We start from the raw sequence: 23,698 nt of genomic DNA, 5'->3' as shown, positions 1-23,698 counted from the left end.
TGTGAATTAAATGCATTGTAACAGTTTGAGATTTGATGGATTTACATATTACTGTGTATGTTTGTGTCTGTGGTACAGGGATAGGCCCGCAGTAATCCAAAATCTGCTGGGGATTGCCTACCCCCAGTACATTTGTCCTCTGGCTTTGCTTTGTGTGCACTCATGCTGTTCTCTACTTCTGTTTGACTCTGTAAACTGTTGAAATTCCTGCCCAGGCCCTTTTCCATAATGTGCCATTCCCCATCAAGCCTCCAGATGTCCTCGGACTTCCCCTCTCTTCCCCATCACCTGACTCAGCTCTGCTCACCTGCACACCTGTTTCCTGTTCCCCACTCAGCTTCAGCTTGTTTGCCTTTGTTCTTTGCCAGACTTTTGTATGTGTTTTCTCAGCTTTTCATTCTAGCATGCTTGGATGCTTGTGGTTTCATAATGTTTGGATTACTACCTGTTTTGGAATTTCTGCTCAACATTGAACTCTGCCTGGATTTTTGGACTATGATTTTGTTGGTTCCACATTGGACTAGTTGCCTTGTTTGGATTGCTTGTCTATTTTTGACCCCTGCTTGTTCCTGACTTTGCCTGCTGTTTTCTCTGCCTGGTGTTGCCTGCCCAGACTCTGAGTAAGCTTGTTTACTTCCTTTTTCTGCATCCACAGTAACTCTCACTGGTCAAACATGTGGTCTCACTACAAACAAGCTTTAAATGCAAAATGTCAACATTTAGGGAAATACGCTTATTCACTTTCTTAGCTAGGGGTAGATAAGAAGATTGAATGTGGTAGGCTTATTCCAGTAATAATATTTTTTTGTGAAAATGTATTTTAAGCATTCGCAGAAGCTTCTTAGATCACTCCTGTAGCATAATTGTCCCTTTAACTGTTTATTTATACATTTAGTATATACAGTGTCACACTGTAGTCTTGCAAAAAAAAAAAAAGCTAAACCTGTAAGAAGTGTCATTTTGTTCGTGCAGTCAACTAAGACTGACTGTAACCAAGATCAGATAAAGCCATTTAAATATGTACAACTAAAGAACAAATATTATGCCATCCATATGTCTTTACAGTACAGGGCAAGCTCCCACAATGACTCCAAAGTCTGTTTAAACCCATGGATGAGAATTTATTATCCAGAGCTAAGCAGTCATAATGTCACAAAATGTATCATCAGGCTAAGCCGAATCAGTGCGTGATGCATAGCCAAGTACAGTTGGTAAATGTGGATTGATGCTTTAATTGCAAAATAATTTCAATCTCCAGGACAGTGCGGTAATAAAAATATTAAAATATCCATTAGAGATCCTGGACTTTTACCTGAGAAGGAGAAGACAGTGGGTGCTGGTGTTTTTTTTTTTTTTTTTTTTTTTGAACACACAGCAGAGAGCAGTGACCTGATGTTTTCCATGAACCACTTTTAGTTTAGCTCATGAAGTTGGTCTTACTGTAATCTGTTCCCAAAAAAGGTTCCACCTAATCCATCTAAAAAAGAAATAGCAAGCTGATAGTCCCCTCTCAGTGGCCATAATAATAGGGTTTCTGCTCTAATCTGACAGTGCACCAGTCGCTGCACACTGACAGTTGTATCCTAGCAGCAACCAACTATATGAAATGTGACTTGGAAGCCTTTTGCCATTCATGGCCAAACAGCCTACAAACCGACTGACTGATGTGACCCTGCTGCCCTTTTGCTTTTAGTAAACCACAAACCTGTCTCATTTACAGCTCCATCATGCTCCACCTACTTCTGTTTTTTTTCCTTCCGCCGTGTTGTTTAGCCTTTGTCACTGTCTCGTTATTATTCTGTCTGTAGAGTGACAACAACCTCACAAAGTAGGATAAGGATAGTGTAGTCAGAGTTTGCAAGTTGTGTATCAGGTAATGTCAGGACAGTGAAGTGACTGACTCTGGTTAGTGCTCAGTACCTCGTGAAAGGATGTTAATTCTGCTTTTTGTGGTAGAAATGCTGCCTCTGATGTGTTGATAATTGAATCAAGTCATGTGATATGATGCTTTGCTTCCAGAGCAACTAACTGGACTACTTTCCACCATTAGTAAATATTATGATGAACTGCAAGTCTGTCTTAAGTACTTTGTCTTCATTCTGGTTTCAAGTGTTAGCTGCATGCTTTATACAGAATCTCACTTTTTTTGTTGGAACCAGATCCCCAAAAGTTCATTTAGATAACTGATTGGGTATCATTACAAGAATCTAAATCAAATCCTTGAAATTTCACTTGCCTGCTTAAAAGTGACGGAGATTTAAAGAATATGAACCCTCAAGAGGCATCAAAGATGCAGACTTGTGTATGAGTGTCAAATATCAATCTTTTTGAGTTGATGGTTTACATTCGTGTTTGTAAATGGCATTTATTCGGCCCCATGTGTGAACACCATTGAGGTCCTGAGCTGCCATTCATGCATAGATTTAATTGAAATTTTTGTATGCATGCAGCTCACATTTCAGAATCAGAATCAGTTTACTAGCCAAGTGTGATGGACACACGAGGGACTTGGCTCAGGTACATCGGCTCTCAATGTGCAAACAGTAAACCAGCATAAGGCTGTGTAATGCCATACAAAAATAACAACAATGCAGTCTTCAATTTGTGCGACAGTCAAATCACACAATTTTCTCAAAAATGGCTCGATTATGATATGTTTTGCCTTGGCTTGAACAGAAGCTTCTCCATTAATGTCCAATAAATGTGAAACTTCCTTGTCTCTCCACTCACCCCGTCACTGTTGTTGCTGTCCTCCATGTATATTTTACCGGTCTGCAAGGGGCCGACACTAAATGATGACGACAGGCGGTTTGCACAGACTAAAAAGAAAAACACATGAATTCTGATCTGACCATTCTGACAGGTTGGATAATAATCCACTTGCACTCCCCTCACCTGCATTGTTAGATTTACCAGCAGAAAACCAAACCTTGATATTGCACTGCTAATTACCTTAGCCTCCAGTCTAACTGCCAATAGACCTTTTTCACAGCTGACATTTTTAGCAAGTCATAGCAGAAAAAGCACACATGTAATCGATAACACTAAAAGCAACTAAATTCCAATCAGATAAGTTAGTTAGAAAATTCTGTATTGTGTATATACTGTAGTACTGGCTTGCTTACTGCGACAGCTGATGGAACTGAGCTGCTGTTAATGAAATTTGTTTCATTTGTGCTTTTCCTCTTGAGTTTTTCCACATGCCTGCAGCTCACATTTGATTAGATAAATTCAGAGGTGGACACAAATATAAGAAGAAAAAAAGAGAACATTTGAAATAAAAACACAACACATATATTTTACTGTCTTTAATATTAAAATAAAGATCAGTAGGTTACAGTGCATCAGACCCTAAGGTGCCTCAAATTTAATAGTCTGTTAAATGGTCTAGTTGACTTCATCCATGTTTGAAATTTCCATGAGGCTAAATTCTGCTGAATAACTAAATGCTTTAAATTAAAACCTTCATCTGTAGTTGATTCTACAGACCTGTTGGCCCCAAGTGAATAGTGATCTTACTCAAAGCATGTTTTGTTTTTTTTTCCTTTAACAAGCTGGTGGCAAGATCTCAGTCAAGTCCTGCCAATACATTTCTCTTTGCGCCTTTTCATGCCATGTTACAAGCTTGGTCACACTTGAAAGGTGAGCTGCAAACAAGCTCCAAGTTCAAACCAACTGAACTGAGCTGAGCACTTTGACACCAAGTTTAAGGCTTAGAACGGCACAGCGGAGCGCTCAGTGTCACATCTCTGCTGGAAGGAAAACTATTGTCAGTTCTTGTGTGTTAGCAGCTTCATCCAAGGCACTTACTGGGCTGTCCAAGTTTGTGTGCCAGTGGGGCTCAATGTTTGATGGAGATTTTTGCCAGAAAAATGTCATATCCATCAGGCACGCTGAGGGTATGAGAAACATTTTTAATCTTGCCCGCACCTATTTAAAAGTCACCTTGAACCTACTTCTGCCAAAATAGGAGGAGAAGCACAAGCAGGTGGACTCAGTAGTGGTCAAAGAACACAATACATTTTTTTTTTACCAAGCATTACTGTGCTGCACATCATCGGTTCACCCAGAAGACTTAAAACGGACAAGCAACAGCCATGTTCTGTCCTTTTACTGTTTTCTCAAGCAATGTGCTCAAGAGCATATATAAACCTTTTCGTAGACATGTTGGTTAACGTGACTTTGACCATCAATTTCTCAGGAACACCAGCCAATAATCTCACATGCTGCAGGCATCAACATCCACAGTGATGATAAGCAAACCTGCAAAATATATGTATGCTAACAGTACCACCCACACATATACACACGCACAGGTTGTTTATGTGTGGAAGCTGCTGTGTTTCGTTGCAATGTGACAGACTTGGTTGTGGCATTTTTCCCTTATTTGTTTTGTTCTGTTTTTTTTTTTTTTGTCACTGTTATAACTATGTTGCCATTTTTCATGGTTGGCTCAAAAGCAATTTGATTAACTATACAGTATGTGCCTTTCCTAAGTGTTTGAATAGTGCCAAAAACTAAAAGCTTTCAGGTGGTTAGACTTGACATGGTGGCTGTGGAGTGCTTGTATATTTAAACAATTTTGAAGCACTTTTTATTTGGCCTGTTATTAAAATTCAAAATTTCCTTTTTCTGTTCAGTTTCACTAATGCACGCAAATATTAAGAGCACACGCATCCAAACTGATCATCATTAACATTAATATTTTTCAGCCACACTCCCAGATGTATTATATACTTTGAGCGCACATCCCTTGTCATCAGACAAAAACAGGTGGCACCATGCATGATCAACTGCAATTGTGTCAATATGTTGTATAAAGAATTTATAACAGATTAAATAATTCCTTTTTTTTTTTATCTGAACCTTTTTAAGGCTATAACTAGGTACAAAGAAATGGCTATATGTTGCTCCCACAGAAAAGTGGCAGAAAAGTGAGAGAGAATCAGAAAAAAGGGTGTCAGAGAAGCAGTGATGGAGTGGTGGAGGCTGTACCAGACGAGCTGTAAGAGTAGCAGAGAGGCAGCTCAAAGGTGGCAGACAGGGTGCCTCTGCCAGACTGAAACAAACTTCTTCTGTGATGACTGTATTTTTGCCAGACTTTGCAATATTGCATGAGCCTATGGGGCACCTTTTCATTTATTTTTACTCTGTGTTACTGTGAGATGATAATCCAAAAGTGAAACATTTACCAGCATAGAAGTAAAGCAGTGCTTAGATCTATTTTAGATGACTACCTGTGAAGGAAAAAAAAAAGAATTCCACAAAAAAAAACTTTTAAAACCTTTTGTTTTTTTTTTTTTTTTTTTTTTTTTTTAAAGCAGCTTAACAAATGCATGCCGACTTCAATGCATTAACAAAATTTGGGGTGAGACACCGTGTAAACAGAAATGTTGGTTGTTTGAATGAAAAATCCACAGGGTGCTTTTAAAACTCCTTCAGCCAGACACACATTGCATAGAGATGCCCCAGGTTTTTGCAACACTGACTTTTGGGTAAAGAGGTTTTCTTACTGAGAAATGCTTTTAAATGAGACAAGGTATTCTGTGTTCATTATTTTAGCAACACAATAACATAATCAAACTTCTTTCTTTGACAAAACATTTTAACGAGATATTACAACAATACAAATTAAGAAAACAGTGATGTCCAATCACAGTGCAGCTTTTAATAACACTGTCTTCCTGCCAAAACAAACAAACAAACAAAAAAAGATGTCTCTATATGTCATTTGTTCTAGCAGTTTTATGACCAACAGTTGCGTGTTATAGTTCTGTGGCCTCCAGCGACCGCAGTAATTATGGCACAAGCAAAGGAGTAAGTTAGATGACGTAGCGTGCAGAGCCATAACGTTCTGCTACACTTGCCGTTGTGTTTATGACTGTTTCCCTGGCAATGAAAGTGCATAAAGCTTCCCAGTGTGAAGTACATTGTTGTTAATGTTGGTGGAGTTCTCGCAATGCCGCCTGCCAATGTAGGAACGCTATTTCAGGAGGTCCTGCTATGGGCCATATGATAGAGAAGGGACAAATGACCATATGGATTGTATAGGTTGGAGGATCACCAGTGATAAGATTCTTTTGTCATTGTTAAAAACATAATGAAATTCAGGTGCACTCAAGAACTGAACTTGAATATACATACATATAGAAATAAGATAGAATAGATAAATGTATTTAAATGAATACTCATACTCACATCACACTACACACCAAAACATGCCAGCATTTTTATCTTATGCCCATTCCCAACGTATGCAGTTTGAAAAAAGTACATTTAATGAGAATAAAATGCTCAAATTATAAGTTCATGCTGTATTGTTTTTGGAGGCTGTGCTTTCAGTTCAGAGTTCAATATGGTAATGGTTTTGAGATAGAAACTTTTCATGAATTTTGCAGTGCGTGTTTTGATGGACCAGTAGTGTTTGCTGGAGGGCAACAGTTCAAACAGGTGATGGGCAGGGTGGAATGAGTCCTTCAGGATGTTGTGTGTCTTCTCCAGGCAACATGAAGATATAATCCAGTGCAGGTAGCTGTTGGTTTGTGATGTTCTGTGCAGTCTTTGATTCTTTTTATCTGCTGCAGAGCTGCTACCATACCACACCAGGATGCCAGTGGAGCTGCGGTAGAATGACACCAAGAGCTGTCGTGACAGATTTACCTTCCTGAGTGCTCTCAGGAAGTACAGCTACATCTGAGCTTTCTTGATTAGCACTGTGGTGTTTGTTGTCTATGTGAAGTTCTCTGAGATGTATTGTTTGTGCCTGGACACCCTCTCCAGTCATTCCCCATTCATGTGCAGCGGTTCATGAACATCCTGCTTATTCCTGAAATCGATTATAAGTTCTTATGGTTTTTTTTTGTTTGTTTGTTTGTTTTTTTATTAAAAGTCAGGCTATTATCTCTGCACCACTTTATCAGCCTCTGTGCCTCCTCTGCAAGTAGGCATGTCCCCTTTGGTGATCAGCCCCACCAAGGTCGTGTCGTCTGTGAATTTAACTATGATGTTGGTGTTATAAGTTGGAACACAGTCGTAAGTGTATTGAGAGTAAAGGAACGGGCTCAGCACACAGCCCTGTGGGGCTCCTGTGCTGAGTGATAGAGTGGAGGAGCGATCCAGGCCCATCCTGACTGTTTGTGGCCACTTTAAGAAGTCCATTATCCAAAGGCAGATGTTGTGCTGCACTCCAAGGTCAAACATCTTTGAGAACAGTCTGCTGGGTAAAATGGTGTTGAACACAGAGTTGTAGTCCACAAAGAGCAGCCTTGCATATGCCCCTTGTTGTTCCAGGTGGCACAGTACAGTGTGGAGGGTAATGCAGATGGTGTTGTCTGTTGACCTGTTGGCTCTGCATGCATACTGGTGGGGGTCCAGGGTGTGTGGCAGAGCAACCTTGATGTGTTGCAGAACCAGTCTCTCTAGGCACTTCATGATTACAGGTGTCATTGCCATAGGCCTGTAGTCATTAAGGACTATAATGGCAGTCTGCTTGGGAACCAGCACAATTGTGGACATCTTCAGGCAGGTGGGAACAGTGCATTGTAGCAGAGAAAGGGCAAAGATATTTGTGAATACCCCACCTAACTCCGGAGCACAGTCTCTAAGGACCCTCCCTAGAACATCGTCAGCACCAGCTGCTTTCCATGTGTTAATTTTGCAGAGTGTGTGTATCACATCAGCAGACTGAATAATGAGTGCCTGGTTGTTTGGGTCTGGAACTGGGTTGATGGTCATCGTTGTTCTTTCCACCACAATGTGGCCGAAGAACTGGTTGAGCTGCTCTGCTACTGAAGTGCTGCTGCCATTCAGGCTTCCGGTTTTGTTCTGCCTGCTGATCTGATGTATCCCCTGCTATGCCAAAGTGCAGCAGCATTTAAGTTTCTGGATTCAGCAGTGAAGCATAAACAAAAGCAAGCCATGGCTTCACAGACAATTTTTGGAGTGAGAATTTAATCATCATCAAAGGAATTGCTATAAATAATTTAAATAAATAGCACCGGTCATACCATGCGTTTAAGAGCAGCTCCACATATTTAAAGAGGTGCTTGTGAAGTATTCTGTTATAACCTTCGTCTTTGTCCTCGCATTCTTTCATTTCCCTCCAGAGACTGTTTTGTCGGTTCTATCAAATAATTCTTGGTTTACCTGTAGTATATTGGAACTTCCATCCTGATCTGCCTGATCTTCCTCTCTGATGTCTTGCTCAGTTGCATTTTGGAGCTGTCTCTTTTCCACACTACAACTGTTTGCTGTCACGTTCTTCATTCTGGCTCTGATGCTGTCTCTGCCTTTTTCCCCACATCTTTCTTCTCCTGAGTCATCTACTACACTATATGACATCCTCTGATGTGCTCCATCTTATCTGTTCACATCTCAGCTGCTTTAGCCTGTCTGGTGCCGCTTTTGAGTCAGTTTCATCATTTCCTTTGGTCAGTAGCCGCAGGCCATTTTCTGAGCCTTGGTCTTTTTCTTCTTTTGCTGAACTCTTGACCCTCCAGACCAAGCATTTTTCACATTTGTGCCTACAGCTTGCTTTGCTGTGCTGTCACTGGACTTGGACAGATTATATCCTTGATATTCCAGAGGCCCTGATCAATGTGAGGACTTACTGTAAAACTGTATATTATCCAAACCATTTCGTGTTCTTATTTTCCACCAAACCTAAGGGACCGAATATCTGCCTCTGCTACTGTTTTCTAACTTGGTGTCTGTGGCTCTGTTCATACCATGTGTCGTCCTGTAAGTCAATGTCAAACCTAGACCTTCTCACAAATTCACTCTATTACATCGTCAGTTGGGTCTTTTCTCTCCCATCAGCTATTACTATTGTTATTGTTGTAGCATGGTCTTTCAACAGCTGTCAGCAGCAATATTCACAGCAGCCATTAGACAAATCTCACAGAGACAATTATGCACAGACTGAATTGAAGAAACTACATGCTTTACAATGTGGGGTAGCTCCATGGCTTAGATGTTAGAAAATTAATTTGAGGTCATCAGTTATGTTACTGTGGCTTTTTAGTCAGCCTGATAAAGTGCCACATTAAGAAAAAAAATGAGACTTTTACTGTTGACAGTGATGGAGAGGCAAAACCCTGTCGGATTTAGCACAGGAAAAGAAAAAGGGAAGATGATGCATCAGTAGATTTTTCTTTAAATAAATTTAAAATATAACGTCTAGGGCAAATAAGCATAGGAGTTAAGTGGATGACCTGCTTTCTCGTTCAGGAGACCTTGCTAGTATTTCAGACTATTGGACGCTGAGTTTAGACATCCTGAGCTGCATACTGTACCAATTCATATTAATTATAGTTACAAGCCAAGGTTCAGTTACTTCTCTCTACACAGGCTTTGTCTAAGTAATGTAAAACAAAGTCCAACTAAAACAATTCCCTGAAGTCTTATTATGAAAGGGAAGCTCTTTTTGTTGTTTATCCAGTTAGTTTCCTGTCAATGGCAGATCCAGCCATCCTCAGAATCTTTCTTGCTGGGGTGAGAGTGGTTGAGCACCTAATTGCCATCTGTTTAGATGACACCAGTGGAGCACATTTCTTACGGCGACACCCCCTCTCCAGGTGAAAGCCCCACACTCCACTCCCAGGGCCAGTGGGTGTGTTGAAGAACTGACAGAGATATTATAGTAGCACCATTTGAGAGTACATCTTAGGATGGTGGGTGTGAAAGAAGCTTTTTAGTGAACAGCAGAGGAAGACTGCAACAACACTTCTCTGACAAAAATGCCTGAAATTGAATATGGATCAAAACAAAATAGGCTCAGTGGGACAACACTAAATGGGGGGAAAAAAGATCTAGTCTGAAGTGAAATTAGATTTGCTGTCCTGCAGGCATCTTGGGTTTTGCGTAGCAATCACTTTTATTTTTGAACAGCTGGTCAGTTCACTGCATCATGACTGAAGGTGTTCCTCCCCAATGGAAATTAGAGAACTAATAGAACCATAATGTCAGAATTTGCAGAAAGTCTTACACTACAGTAGTGTGTACTTCACCTCTAGAGGCCATTATGAATGTTTCACTAATGGTGGGATGTGTTATGTAAGTCATTCTTTATCTATTTTTATGTTTTATAATACAGAAAAATTACAATTAATGTTATAATAATTCATTTGCAAATGAAGTCAAATCTACAGCCACATTAGTAGCATCTAATGACTGAATGACTAACCCTTTCTCTTAGAAACTCATTTATATGGTATATTTATGTTTCTCCCACCTGAATTGTATTTTCATCAGCATAATTTGGAATCATTTTTAATGAATGAATATGCAAAAATATTCACATGTAGTATATATTTTTGTTTTTCTGATAATATTCACATCTGAAATATAATATCAGTTTGAGGTTTTTCTTATAGTTGTGTTATAAGCTCTCACAGTATTTGGTTAAGGTGAAGGAAATGTATTGGTAAAGCACAGAAACATGACTTGAGATACAACACATTTATTGGTCTTTTTGAGAATGAACATAAATCTGGCAGAATTAAATTTTTTTCAAAACTTGGTTATAGACAAACATATTACACTATAATATGCTGTATAAGGGTCATTTTGAGGAGGTGGAGTTGAAATGAGCTGATTTGACTGACACTGAAAGTGACAGATCTAAGTGGACATCGATTTTGTGAGGACAGTATTTGTTTGTTTTCATAGTGCCAAGACAGAAAAGAGCAGCAGGCTGCTGTGGCATCTTTAGTTGCTAAATAAGACTTATTTTAGGACAGAGATTTCAAATGAATGAGAAACTGTTTCCTCTTGCTGTTTGCAAAGGGGATGATACCGTTCATGTCAGCAGTAAAATGACCTAAGGACAAAAAAACGTTTTGGAAAAGAATTGAGGTAGAAAAGGAGAAGTGGATGTGTAATGATCAAACTACAGTATTTGATCTGAGGAAAATGCAGCCAGATCTGGGTTACTCAATAAGACAAATGTTTTAGTGTTGAAAAATTCTAAACACCAAAGGTATGATTGTACACCTTTTTTGTAGATTCCACTGCAGAAAGGGGAGTGAAACTGAAATGCAAATATGCCCTGTAGTCTGGGATTACAAAGACATTCCTTATACAAGAGAGGTTGAAATCAAAGTCATTTAAATAGTGTATTATAACAGTAGAGTTGAAATGCATAATAAAAAGACAATAAACAAAAGGAGAGTTCCAGGAAAATTGCAGAGATTGGTGTATGGAAAAAATAAAGCTGAAACTCGACACAGGGTTTCCTCTTACTCCTGCAGAAGTGCAAAGCTAAACTCTTGCTTGGGGCAGAACATAGCAATCGCTGCACAGTGTGTCATGGAAAGAGAAAATTGTCAAGCGCTTCAGCACGATAATCAAGAAGTATGCATAAATAGCAGTTTATATCATCCTTTGTACTGCAATCTAATGGAAATAAACATATGAAGCTTAGTTTGTCATTTGAGGAAGATGTAGTTCCCTTTTAACTACACAAATATATTCAAATTTGCTAGTCATGAGCACTATTTTACCTTCTATTTACAGTATGCCAGAATATTTTTGGCTGTAATATGTGTGCTTGTTGTCCCATTTGTCTTCTGTACTTGCACAGTGACATATTGTGCATACAAAAATGCTTGTAGTCTAGTTTATTTCTCCTCTAAAAGGCTTAGTAGGGTAATTGTTGACTCTCACTTTGTCCACTCTACCTTCATTATAATATCAATTTAGTGGTACTTTATCTAGGCACTTAAACTGCAGTGTAAATTGTGGGTTGTATTTAAAAGTGTTGCCAATGACAATAAAGATACCAAGGCTGAGGGGATTTAAACCTGCATTTGAGTTGTTCATACATGTCCCAGTCACATTTATTAGTGCTTAGTTTAAATTATGAACATGGCACTCCTGTTTCTGGTCAGTGTTTAAACACTTTAAGAGGAGCAGCAATTTCTTTGATCACTGCTGTATTGTTGTTTTAGCTCTTTTTATAGCAGTCATTGCACATAAGCGCACCATGTGCTCTCACATCTTTAATGAACATTCAATAGAATTGTCCCTCTTTGGTTAGTTTCTTGGCAAACAGCACAGTCTTCACCACAATAGATGTTTTAATGATTTCACCCAGCCATGCACACTATTGCTCCATAGAGGAGACAATCAACTGTCAAATCATCTGGACTTAGATTTTTTGTTTTTCTAAACCTAAAACTCTTGGGTTTTTTTTTTCCACTTCTTGACCACATTATGAGCGTTGCTTTGAAAAGTGTTCCTTCTGATCCAGTCATGTACTCTGACAAATTATTAACTCTGTAATCATCAGTCCATAAATGCACTGTTGCCTGTAATGATGTACTTCTGAGCTAACCTGTTAAGACACTTTCCGTCAGTTTCACTGAAGGCCCAGGGGTTACTTAAAACCCCCTCCTTTAAGATATTGTGGTAATCAAGTAAGTTATGAAGTATTAGGCTAGAACTTGCCCTGTATTGGTAACAGTACTCCTTTTCTATACAATCACACACTTCATTTGTCCTGAGCAAATTAGACAGCTAAAAAAACAGTAAATCATTGAAAATTCACCAGATGACAAATTATTGTGAATGCATTTGTCTCTGCAACAGCCTGTCTCCATACAAAAGATTTACTTCTTCCAAATGTAACTACAGTACCTCATTTAATAGACACTAACAGAGTCTGCTCATGTGATAATGGCAGCTTAAGTTACAGTATTAACTGTTGCTGTCCTGACATTTTACTTTAACACTTGCTGACACACACTGGATGTTGCATTTATCTGATCCCTGTTCAGTGCAGCCACTGAGTGGTTGAAGGAGCAACGCAAGTGACACAGTGAAAAACAATGAAACCTACAGACAATAAAACCTTTGTCTTGCTTGTAAAGTGATTCATAATATGGTTTATTTGTATGTTTGTGTTAGTTTTTGGATAGTGGTTGGCCAGCTAAAATGTTATTGTTGTAACTGAACTGCTAAAGTGCAGAAATAATTCTTCTTCTGGGGCTTTTTGTAGTTACCAAACAGTTTCAAGTGCTCACCATACACACCAGAGTAGGTCCAATCCTGATTTCCATGTATGTTTGTTTAGTCAAAACCAAGATTTATTGATCAGATCAGGCCAACAGAAATACATACATAGTGTGTATTAGGGATGGGACAATATTTCGAAATTGAATGTATTGCTATTCAAAAACATAACAATATGCATCATTTTGTCTAGTGATATAGATCTTGTGGTCTCCATGCACCAGCGACTTCATATTTTTGGTGAATAAAACAGCCCAACAGAACCTAAGTCAATATAATCAAACCTGTGCTAGAAAAAGACGAATAAAGTACGAGTTTTCCGTAGCTACATTGTTGTCATTGAATTTTTAATCATATCGTGATTGAATCGAATCGTACACACCATAATGTGCATAGACTCGTATCGAGAAAAAGTCACTAATATGCATGTGGTTCAATGTAAATAAATGTCTTTTTTGTCTGCTTTTTATCTGGACATCAAACATACAAAATGTAAAAGGGGATTCTGGTTTTAATTTGAAATGGTTTTTACTTTGGAGGTTGCTTTCATAAACCCTATAGAACACCACTATCTGGGTTATTAATTATCATCTGATAAATACAGTACATACTCGGTCCAGTAAGTGCCGTGTTAGTGCTGCCTGATCTGAGCCCACTCTGAGATGTAATTAATCATGTTATTGTAACCGTTACACTGGGGCATAGTGTTGGTCTACTGAGGGCTACGAATGGCTGATTCTCATTCTACCCATCAGACAGAAAACATTTAGTCTCCACTGCTTCTTCAGTCTCCATTCTTGAGCCAGAACAGTTGTTTTTTTTTTACTTTTGGCCCATAGTATTTGTCAAAAAGCATTTCCTTTAACTGCTATGCCAGCAGTACTCAGTGCCAAGTTGTAGCTGTGCGCTGTCAGTAGTAAATGACTGTCTGACTGTCAAGAGATAATTATCCTAAAGTGGAGAATCTTGTTGTTTGCTCTACATATATATCCTGAGAAAATGTGTTTTAATACAATTTAAATCAATTTATCAAAATGAAATTGCAGAACTCTTAATGTTTAAACTGTGAGCACCACACTACAAAGTATTTCAGACATGGATTTACCATCTTAGACGGACACACTGATTACTCCGGTTTTGCTTTTAATAGCACAGAGAGCCTTATGTATCTTTAAACAATGTTTTGGAACATGTCTCCTTAACTGTTACAATGCTCTGGTTTTATAGTCAAATTATAAACAGTGTCATGGCTTCAGACTGTGCAGAGAAGATTATTTTTACTCTGACTAGATATGATCTTACTATGACTCTTTCTGCTGCTGTTATTGCAAACAATAAGGTGCAATAAGTAATTAATAGACATTTTGCAGTGCAGTTAAAGGAAGGAATGACAAAAATATGCAATAAGTTATAAGAACGGTTATGATGTTACAATGGTGAGAAAATGAGACAGCAGAAAACTAACAGTGTACTTTGACATCTCTTAAAATACAGAGGTTCGCACATTGGACCAATGGTCTATCCAGTGACGACAAGGGATCGTGGCATCTGGAGGTTGTTACCATGCCCTGAAGTGCCCCAGTCTTCCTGGTAAGTCAAAAGCTGGTAAGTCATTATATTCCCTTCACCTGTATCAAGTTCTTCCACACTGCTCCTCAACAGCTACACTAGTTGGCTTCTTTCAGTGTGATACCCTGAGGCAGTGCTGATGTGGTGAAACGTGCTGTGAAAATCCCCACAACTCTCTCGATCAATAGGATTTTTTTTTTTCCCCTCAGAAGTCTACACTGTGGGGAGTTAACTTGGGTGAATATCATTATAACAACGAGCAAGAGTAGTTTAAAATATGTGGCAAGGATTTTAACTCTGATCTTTACTTTTATCTACTCAACATTTCACAGGAAGAGTCTCTAGATGATCTGCATCCTGATGAATTTGTTGGATAAAGGTCATGTTTGTTAACTTTCACATACACTATATGAATGTGACATTGTTCAGTGTTAAAGGCAAACTGAACTAAGAATATAGTAAAGTGACTCACAAAGACAGATGGTGTGATATTGATAGCTGTCCTCTTAAAATCTGGGTGGAAAGTAACCAAGTTTTTAATATTCAAGTGCAGCTTATGAATGTGAATTGTAAGGTTTTTTTTTTTGTTTTTTGTTGTTTTTTTTTAAGAGAACAAGTAATCAAGGGCACAGACGGCCAAATCAGCCTTGAATTGTAATGTGTTTTGCGCATAAGTCTAAGACAGTCATGAGTGACTTAGCTTTTTTCCTCTCTGCACATACAGTATCCGGGAGAACTGATAGGGGAAATGTCAAGTCACTCAAGGTTTTATTGAAGTTCTGTAATGGGGACAAGATGGTTGAAGCCTGATTTGACACCACAGACTTTAAAATGTAGGATCTAGTTCTCTCTTTTTTTGGGAGGAGGGGTTATTTTCCACAAATCCCATACAGAGACTAAAACCATTAATGAATTTCATACACTCATAGTAATGCCTGTGAGTCCACAAACTGATTTATTGTTTTGTCACACTACACATAAACTGAGGCTCTAGCGCAGTAATATGAACAGAACACACATTTTTCAGAGTAAGAAACGTGAAATCCAGTGCAGTAGTGTGGCTCACTGGTGTGTTTTTAATAGCTTCCAGAAAACAATGGAGCTCTGTGATAAATACGCTAAACCAGGATTTGGATTCACAGATGTGGCGAGTAAAAAGAAAATATATATATATATTGCTGATATTAATTTCTGTATGGGATTTGTGGGAAAAAAAAATCACTGGCCTTATCCTTTACATGCTTGTATATGGATCATGCAAATAATTGATAATATTTATATAGTTTATTATTAGAACTTGTCTATCATTTTTAGTCTTTAAACTTGTTTTGCTACTGTAACACTAGAATTCATCTATTTACACTTCAGTTTAGTGGCATACAAACTTCACAGTGTGGTGAGTCCTTCCAAATGTTTAATACTGTGGGAGGGGACAGTGGCTCCTTAATGCTTGTGTTTTCACTCTTGTATGCATTTTATCCTTATGGGCCACCACAATGGACAGATGTCTTCAATCAGTAAAGTCAAAAAACCCACACACTGTGCTAAGCTCCCGACAGTTTTAATGAAGCAGCAGCAGTGTTTCAATCTAAGAAAGATCTTCATCAGGCATTGTCAAAATCAGTGAAGTTACATAACCAAATATAATTGGATTGAATGGGTGTGTTTTCGGTGACTATGTGGACAGTGTGTTTTGTGTAGGCTATTAAACAACTGTGCTTGTTAAAAAATGGAAAATGTTATACACTGGTCTAATGTGCTCAGCTGGTACCACACCATAGAATTTGACTGCACCTCTCAGTCAGCCAGTGCTATGAGGAATGCACAAAAGACACTTGAGGCTTAGATAGTGTTTTCACAAACAGGAAAGCTCAGTCATCTTTTTAGATATATTGTATTTACTGTGACCAGAAAGCATGAAATGTACATGTCAAATTCCTACTAAAGAAACCGCTCCCAGCTGTCAAATGATGGATCTTAAACCCACATGTGGTCAGAACAGAGACCTTGGGTGGCTCCACACTCGACCTATTAAAACCAGCTTCCCTCAGTACCGGTTGAGATCGCACATGCCCATATACAGTATGTTTCCTTACAGAAGAATGAGACAATTATCAGGTTAACTTCATCTTTAGAAAATGTATGCGACTGATTAAGTATTTTTCAGTTCTTTTTAGCAACTTTTTGAAAAAAGAAAAATATATGGAATAATGCTCATCATATCCTGTATGTGCAGTGTGATCAAGATTTTCACTGTTTCTGCATTAAAAGGAAAGGGGGTGCTTGATCTTTTTAAAAGGTCACTGTTGTACCGGGTAAATGCACATTGGGTCTGCAGACATTTGTGTTATGACATCCTACTTACAGCTCAACAGACTACAGCATCTGCAAATATTAATCATGGCAGACTCATCATAAAACATTGCAAAGCTGAACTGTGATAGTCCACAGTTGAGTGACCTCTAATTACAATGCATTGGACACCTTTTGACAAGTTGCACAGGATCTAGCTTGGGAGAAGCCCAGTACTGAAAACAGAGTATCATTTGAAAATGTGTGCAAAGCCACTGTTCCTCAGTAATTTCTCCTGTACAAATGTGTGCTGGATTTGAAATGAATAAGATATGTCTGGCTTAAGAGTTATAGTTTCAGGTAGAGTAACAAATAGCTGAAAGCAGAAAGTATGCATATAAAAATGTACCAAGGAAGACCTTTTCAACTAAATCACAACTGCTCTTTTGGCTTTAGTTTTCTTGTTCTTCTTGTTTACCTTTAATAACGGTTGGCTAAAACTGAAACATTTGTCTGTAGTATTGATCATTCATGATAATAAGCAATAAAGTTCAAAGTAAACATCTTGAGACATTAATTAGTTTAACTTTCTAAAAACCATCTTAATCTGCTTCTTGACGTGTGGTTTGATCACATTTGACCCACCAAGTGTCAACAGAGACTGAGGGCTAGTGAAGTGTGGATCATTTGTGAGATATTGACACTTCTGATCCCAGTGTTTTGTTTTCTAGGATCAATTAAAAGATAGATATCTAAAGTAAGTTGACTAATTGGGGTAAATGCATATTTTATCTTCAACAGGAGACATGGGAGACAGTAACAATGCTATCACCTGGACAGTCTAAATAATACCTGCTTGATGAGAACTACTTCTCCTTCTTCCTGTCATAGTCATGTGAACTGCTGCTCTGTAAATGCATGAACCACCACAAAGTAAGGAAAAACGTGTCTCGGCAACAGAGCGGATGTCTTATGCAGTTGCTGGATGGAGGGACATAAACAACCAAGATGGCATGTAAAGGGTCCCTGCATGTATGTAGTCTGGACGTGGTCCCGCCACCAGCAATTTAGTATCTGGGCTGCAGAAACATCCCTTCAGAGTATGTGAGCAGGGTGGCACCATTTGTTGTTAATGAAAGTGACAAGCCCTTAAAGATACACCCTATATCTCCTGTCCTACATCAATCTCTGCTGTCTGGGCCCATCTCTTTTCCCTTGTTCTTTTGCACAGAATATTGGTATCTGTATTGGCGTCAGCGATACCAGCCTGGATTTTACTTGGCATTGGATCAGAAAGGAAATAAGTGGTATCGCACATCACTACTGAGGTCTCTGTTTTACTGAAACAGGGCATAGAGGCAAAAGCAACCCTAAACTCAAGGCAAAGGTGCATATGGTTGTGTCCAGCAGTTTTCTGCAGTGTTGATGACCACTGGCATTTCCACATACTTGGGCACAGGCTGCACTATGGAAGCTGTTAAACTTGTTTGTGAGGTGCAGAGTCACCATGAACACATCTATGGAAATACAGTCTACAGTATGAAATGTGGTGACAAAATATTCTTTCCCCATATCTTCCTCTCTTACCAATGATGTACTCCATTCCTAAATTGTGATGAGGAAAATATGTATCGTACAAGTACTGCACATAAATATTCACCCGGTAATCAGCTTTTGTGCACAGAAGAAAGAAAGACTCTGGTCTAATAACCAGCAGCAATTATATAGCCTAATTTACTCACAGCTGCATCCTATAAGAACAGATGGTGCTTCATGATGTGCACCAACCCTTTTTAACTGTATTCATATCAATGGCCGCATACTGAGGACTAGTTTATTCATCCTTTTTGAAAATAATTGTTTTATATTATCACACATTTAATAATTCAGAAAATTTCAGAGTTTTTCACAGTGAAGTCTTGCAGATCAGTTGTAGATTCAAGGGTTAATTTTAAGTTGGTATGGTTGGTTAAAATAAATTAAGGTGCCTGCTCTCGTGCTTCCCACCCTATGCTGTTTTTAAGAAAATTGCCATGCAACAGCATTTGTGATAAAAGGTGGTCTGAGTAGGCTTTAAAGCAAACACAATTCCTGTTCAAAATGAGCACCAGTCTCAACTGCTCCTCTCCTCCCACCTCATTTTAAGTATATTCATTTGTGGCAGGAAGATACCAAACATACAAATGCACATTTAAAGACCACATCTGTAGCAACATCAGCGTTGCATTGGCTGGACATTTTTAGGTTTCTTAAAGTTCTAATTTTAAAGATTTGAATCCTGAGTAGCTTGTGATACATTAGTGGTTACGTGATATAAAGGCAATCAATATAACATGCATCATAGATTTTGCATACAGCGTTTCATTTAGTGTGTACTTACTGTGCATGTGTTTTAAAGCTCAAACATCTCTGAGGACTCATCAAATCTTTGCTTTGAGTAAAGATGGTCAACAGTGTCATTCAGCACTGAAACACTTGACAGTTAATTGTACATTGTGTTCCGGGGCGTGTTAAATGTGTGCACGCACCGACTTTGGTCTTCTGCATCATATCCACTATGTATGCATTCATGATTTTCCTGTGTACATGGTAAATTTGAGTTCTGTGCCACAACAGAGTTCATCAGTAAAAGAGCAATTATACTGAATCATTATTTCTGAAAATATATTGTTCACAAATAGGATGTAATGAATTTTGAAATAACAATTTATGGATTCATTTTATGTCAGAGTATGTGGGTGGCAAGTACTATCTTGAACACATGCACACATTCTGATAGGAAAAACTCCTCACTTCATCCAAGGGCACTTTTGAACTGCAGTCCTTCCAAGGTGTCATTAGTTCAGCTTTTCCTTTGTGCTACATGTATATCTAGCATGATAGCTGTTGAGACAGAATCATTACCTGTAACAGCTGGCCCTATATCTAAAGAGTGTACCGTGGTCTCTGAAGGGTGGCACACCTTGCTCAAACAAATCAAGTATATTTTGTTGTTTTAATGGCCACTACATTAGGAAGAAAATCACCTCAGGTTTTTTAGAGCTGAATCTCAAATTAACTTCGACCAGTCTTTTTCCTGGTGCTTACTAATAACAACTAGAGATGCACATCATTAATTCATGAGTGGTGGGGGTGGCAGTTGAGATGTTTTGATGCCTCAGAGGATGGTAATTAAACACGGCTGTTTCCATGCAGTAAAGTACGCTTGCACTGTGGTGTCATGGGAGATGAAATGTGTCTGTTGATGCTCATAAGAGCCCAGTAAATTAATGCAGCCCTGAGACTTGCATGTATGTTAACTCAATCTACTCTGAGCTTCAAACAGCACATGAGACAGAGGGGGATCAAACATATCTTTCCCTTGGGTGTTTTGACAGGCATCTTACTCTCAGCTGGTTTTATGACATACAGTTTGCTTGAAGGTGTGCTGCATGCTCAAGACCAAAGAGCATATTTAGCCTGCTGTTAATTTACTGTTGTGCTATATATATATATATATAGCACAATTACTCCACTGCTGTCCCAAATTAGTTATAACTACATTTGTACACCAAGGCAAGATAGGCAAGCTTTTATTTATCTAGCACATTTGAAACAGAGGCAGTTTAAATTGTGTTACATACTGTAGGCAAAGAAAACTATTAACATTTAAAAACTAGAATAAGCTCAATTAAGACAAAATGAAATTGGATACAAATGCTCTTAAAGGATAAGGCTGATCATTTTCTATATTAATAGTATTTTCAGCAATCTCTGTAGATAGACTAAAACTGAATGAATTGCTTCTACTCACAATTAATATCTGTCAGCATGTCAGTCCTGGATTAGCCTATTTGTTTGTGCCACAGACCTTCATTATTGTCCAAAAACAATTAAATACAGCCCCCTCCCCCCCACAAAAATCCAAGACCAGGCTATGTTGCCCCAAACTGTCCAAGTGGCCATAAATTCCTTAAATTGCACAAGTCAGAGTCAACTGACATGACAACATGTGTGAGCTCTTGCTTGAGCTCTCAGCTTTGTTTACATTCCGCTAGCAGCTCACTTTCAGGTCTGGTGTTTGCTAATGAGGAAACATGTGACTCTAGTGCAGCGGTGTGTTTCACTGATCGTTCTTGAACAACAGAAAGCTACAGCACAGACGAATAAGCTGATCCAGGACTGACACACTGATGACATTAACCTTGAGTAAAGATGATTCATTTTCAGTTTTAGTGTCTGTATGGGAAGTGTTGGAAAATAATAAAAAAATGGCTGAGCTTATCCTTTAAATTAAATACAATACATAAAATGAATAGAACATTTAAAATACTTGTATAACAAATGTAACAATGTTGCATTGGATTGGTATATTTAACATGAAAGGTAGTGCGTGCTATAAAGAAAACATTACAGAATTGCATGAGTATGAAATACTAGATTTTTTTTTTTTTTTTTTTTTACTCATGCAATGTAATTCACTTTTGTACAGTTCACCCATATTGTCAGTATGTTTCAGGCAGCCATATTTTTGACACAACCCTATTGTCAGTCAGAAACCTCAATGCGCTTCTGAAAAACCCTGGATTACAGTGGAGGAGGATGTCTTTTTATATCTAATGCCAAATTTGTCCAGTTAAATGAAATAAATGCTTTTTGCTCATGGCAGTTATGGTTGGGGAGTGATTGTGATTATAGCAAACACAGTATTGTACAGTAAAAGTTTGACCACTCTAATATGCCTATGGTGAAAGGCATGAGGCCCTTACAGGGTAAAACATGGAACACAGCTATTTAAATGTAGGTATCATAAAGAGCCTAATGATTACAAGCAGGGGACATCTAGACGGTGGAAACCCTAAATAATTTAGGGCATACGAGCCACAGAACATACACGATGCTGCAAGAATATTTTTGTCAGAGCTGCTGCGGAAGTCCTTTCAAGACTAAAGAATTTCAAGTGGCTTCCCTGGCTGCAAGCTTTAATTCCAACCAATTTGTACAGCTACTGATTTTAATAATGGGTTTCTGTTACTTAGCTAAAGGTGTAATAAATGGTGAACCAATGTAGCGGCTGGCTTGGATTAAAAAGAAAAAAAAAAGCTTGCAGAATCCTCACCTTCCACAGGACACTGTTAACATGCGCATCAAGAGCAAGCTCCCGATTTCCACAGAAAGGTTACTGGCATGAAGCGGGGTGGTGGCTGCTCTCTCTCCAGAGAGATAGAGGAGCGTTGTGGAGATGTGGTCATGTGACTCAAAAGTACCATGTCATGTAGGTAAAGAGGCCTCTGCAAGTCGAATTATGAAGATAAATTGCCAGTGATTCATTTGCAGCTTATGTATTGGATACAATAAGTGGAGCTGAAAGATGATCATCTGGGTCAAACTGCTGGTACAGAACAGGGTCTGGATTTCTGGAGATTGATTCTTGCAGAGGCAACTTGAAAAACAATGCATCACTATTGAAACTGTGTAGTGGTGCATTGATGAATTGGATGACCACAAAGCATTATTTTTCTCTGATGTGTTTCAAAGCAATAGGTTCAGAGGCTCTTTGTCATTGCTGTCTTGCACCAAGAGAAACTCATAGAAAAATGCTTCCTCAGTATTGTTCCAAATGTGATGGAGAATAAGCTGAAATAAGGTCCTGAGGTGCACTCTGGTTTTTTACATCCTCAGTCACAAAAGTGATGAACATCAGAGGAAATGAATCATATTACATGCTTTCATCTTAGTTGTGCAGATTACTTTATCAAAGCTGCTTATACGCAAACGAGTGAATGTATCCTCAACCTGTTGTTTCTCTAACCTGTCATACAAAAAAGAAAAAAAGCATGGATGATTTAACAGGAGGACAGTCCATATCCTTGGAAGTTTGAAAAAAATTAGATCAGTAGGTTTTGATTTGTGACCTCTGTTGTTCTTCAAGTGCACATATGTGACAGAGAGAAGCAAAAATCTGTCATACCTAAATCACTTAAGTGCCTTGTGAAAAAAACAAGGTTGTCCAAGAAAACATAAATATTGAAAGAAACCACTGGACTGTTGAGACACCATAGTTTCACATTTAGGGGGATATTTACTAAACCTGCTGCAAACTATCAAGTGTGCAAAATGCTGTGCCACTGCAGTTTTTCAATTTAAGGGAGTATTTGTCAACACTAATAATGTAAATGAGTTCAGCTGCAGCAGTGTTCATTTGAATACACTTTCACTTGGAAGGACCGGGTGCATGTGTGGACCAGGATGGAGCGTAAAAGAAACTGTTTACTGTGACTTAAAGCTACAATCAGGGTTAATTCTAAATCTAGCTAGCACTAGCATGAGACACTAGAATCAGACTAATTGGTGGCTTGTGTATGAACTTGCCTGGATGTAACTGGCTGATTATTATAACTGAAAGTAGCAACACAGTGACATCCTTAGCTTAGGCAGCTGCTGTTACAGACACACTGGATGTGCAAATCACATGTTCTGGCAGGATTTAGCTACAAGCACAAAGGGTAATGGTTTGAATCCTTATGGTATTATTATAAATAATAAATTCACAACATACCACTCAAGCAGAAAGAATGCCAAATCAGTGTCCATTTGTAAATCCCTCTTCTCTGTCAACTCCCTGCATCTGCTGAAAACCATGTCAATTTAACTTCTTCCTTCTCTTCAAAAATCATTTCTTTTCCTTTTTCAAGTAGCTGTCTCAGCTAACACTGAAATCAGTAGCTTGCTAGCCTGCGACCATGCTAATAGAGCCGAAGCACGTTCACCTTTTGTTTGACAGCCGTGAGCTCCCACCTATGATTGGTCGAAAAGCTTTAGAAAGGAATATCTCTGCTCTGCTGCC

At 38.6% G+C, this 23,698-nt stretch overlaps 1 long non-coding RNA gene across 2 annotated transcripts; it reads left to right on the top strand.

Annotated features, from left to right (window-relative positions):
• The first annotated feature begins 341 nt into the window (after positions 1-341).
• Positions 342-20,155, top strand: LOC109965080 (uncharacterized). 2 transcript variants are annotated; one of them, XR_002275588.1, is made up of 3 exons: positions 342-620; positions 14,506-14,601; positions 17,674-20,155. It is a non-coding gene; the product is annotated as an uncharacterized LOC109965080 (long non-coding RNA). The 2 variants fall into 2 exon arrangements; XR_002275587.1 differs by having other exon boundaries at positions 14,506-14,616.
• Positions 20,156-23,698: the final 3,543 nt, after the last annotated feature.

The sequence above is a fragment of the Monopterus albus genome, unplaced genomic scaffold (assembly GCF_001952655.1).
Source record: "Monopterus albus unplaced genomic scaffold, M_albus_1.0 scaffold95.1, whole genome shotgun sequence".
Lineage (NCBI taxonomy): Eukaryota > Metazoa > Chordata > Actinopteri > Synbranchiformes > Synbranchidae > Monopterus > Monopterus albus.
Note: the sequence above shows the minus strand (reverse complement) of the source record. Positions and strands in the feature narration are given on the sequence as shown.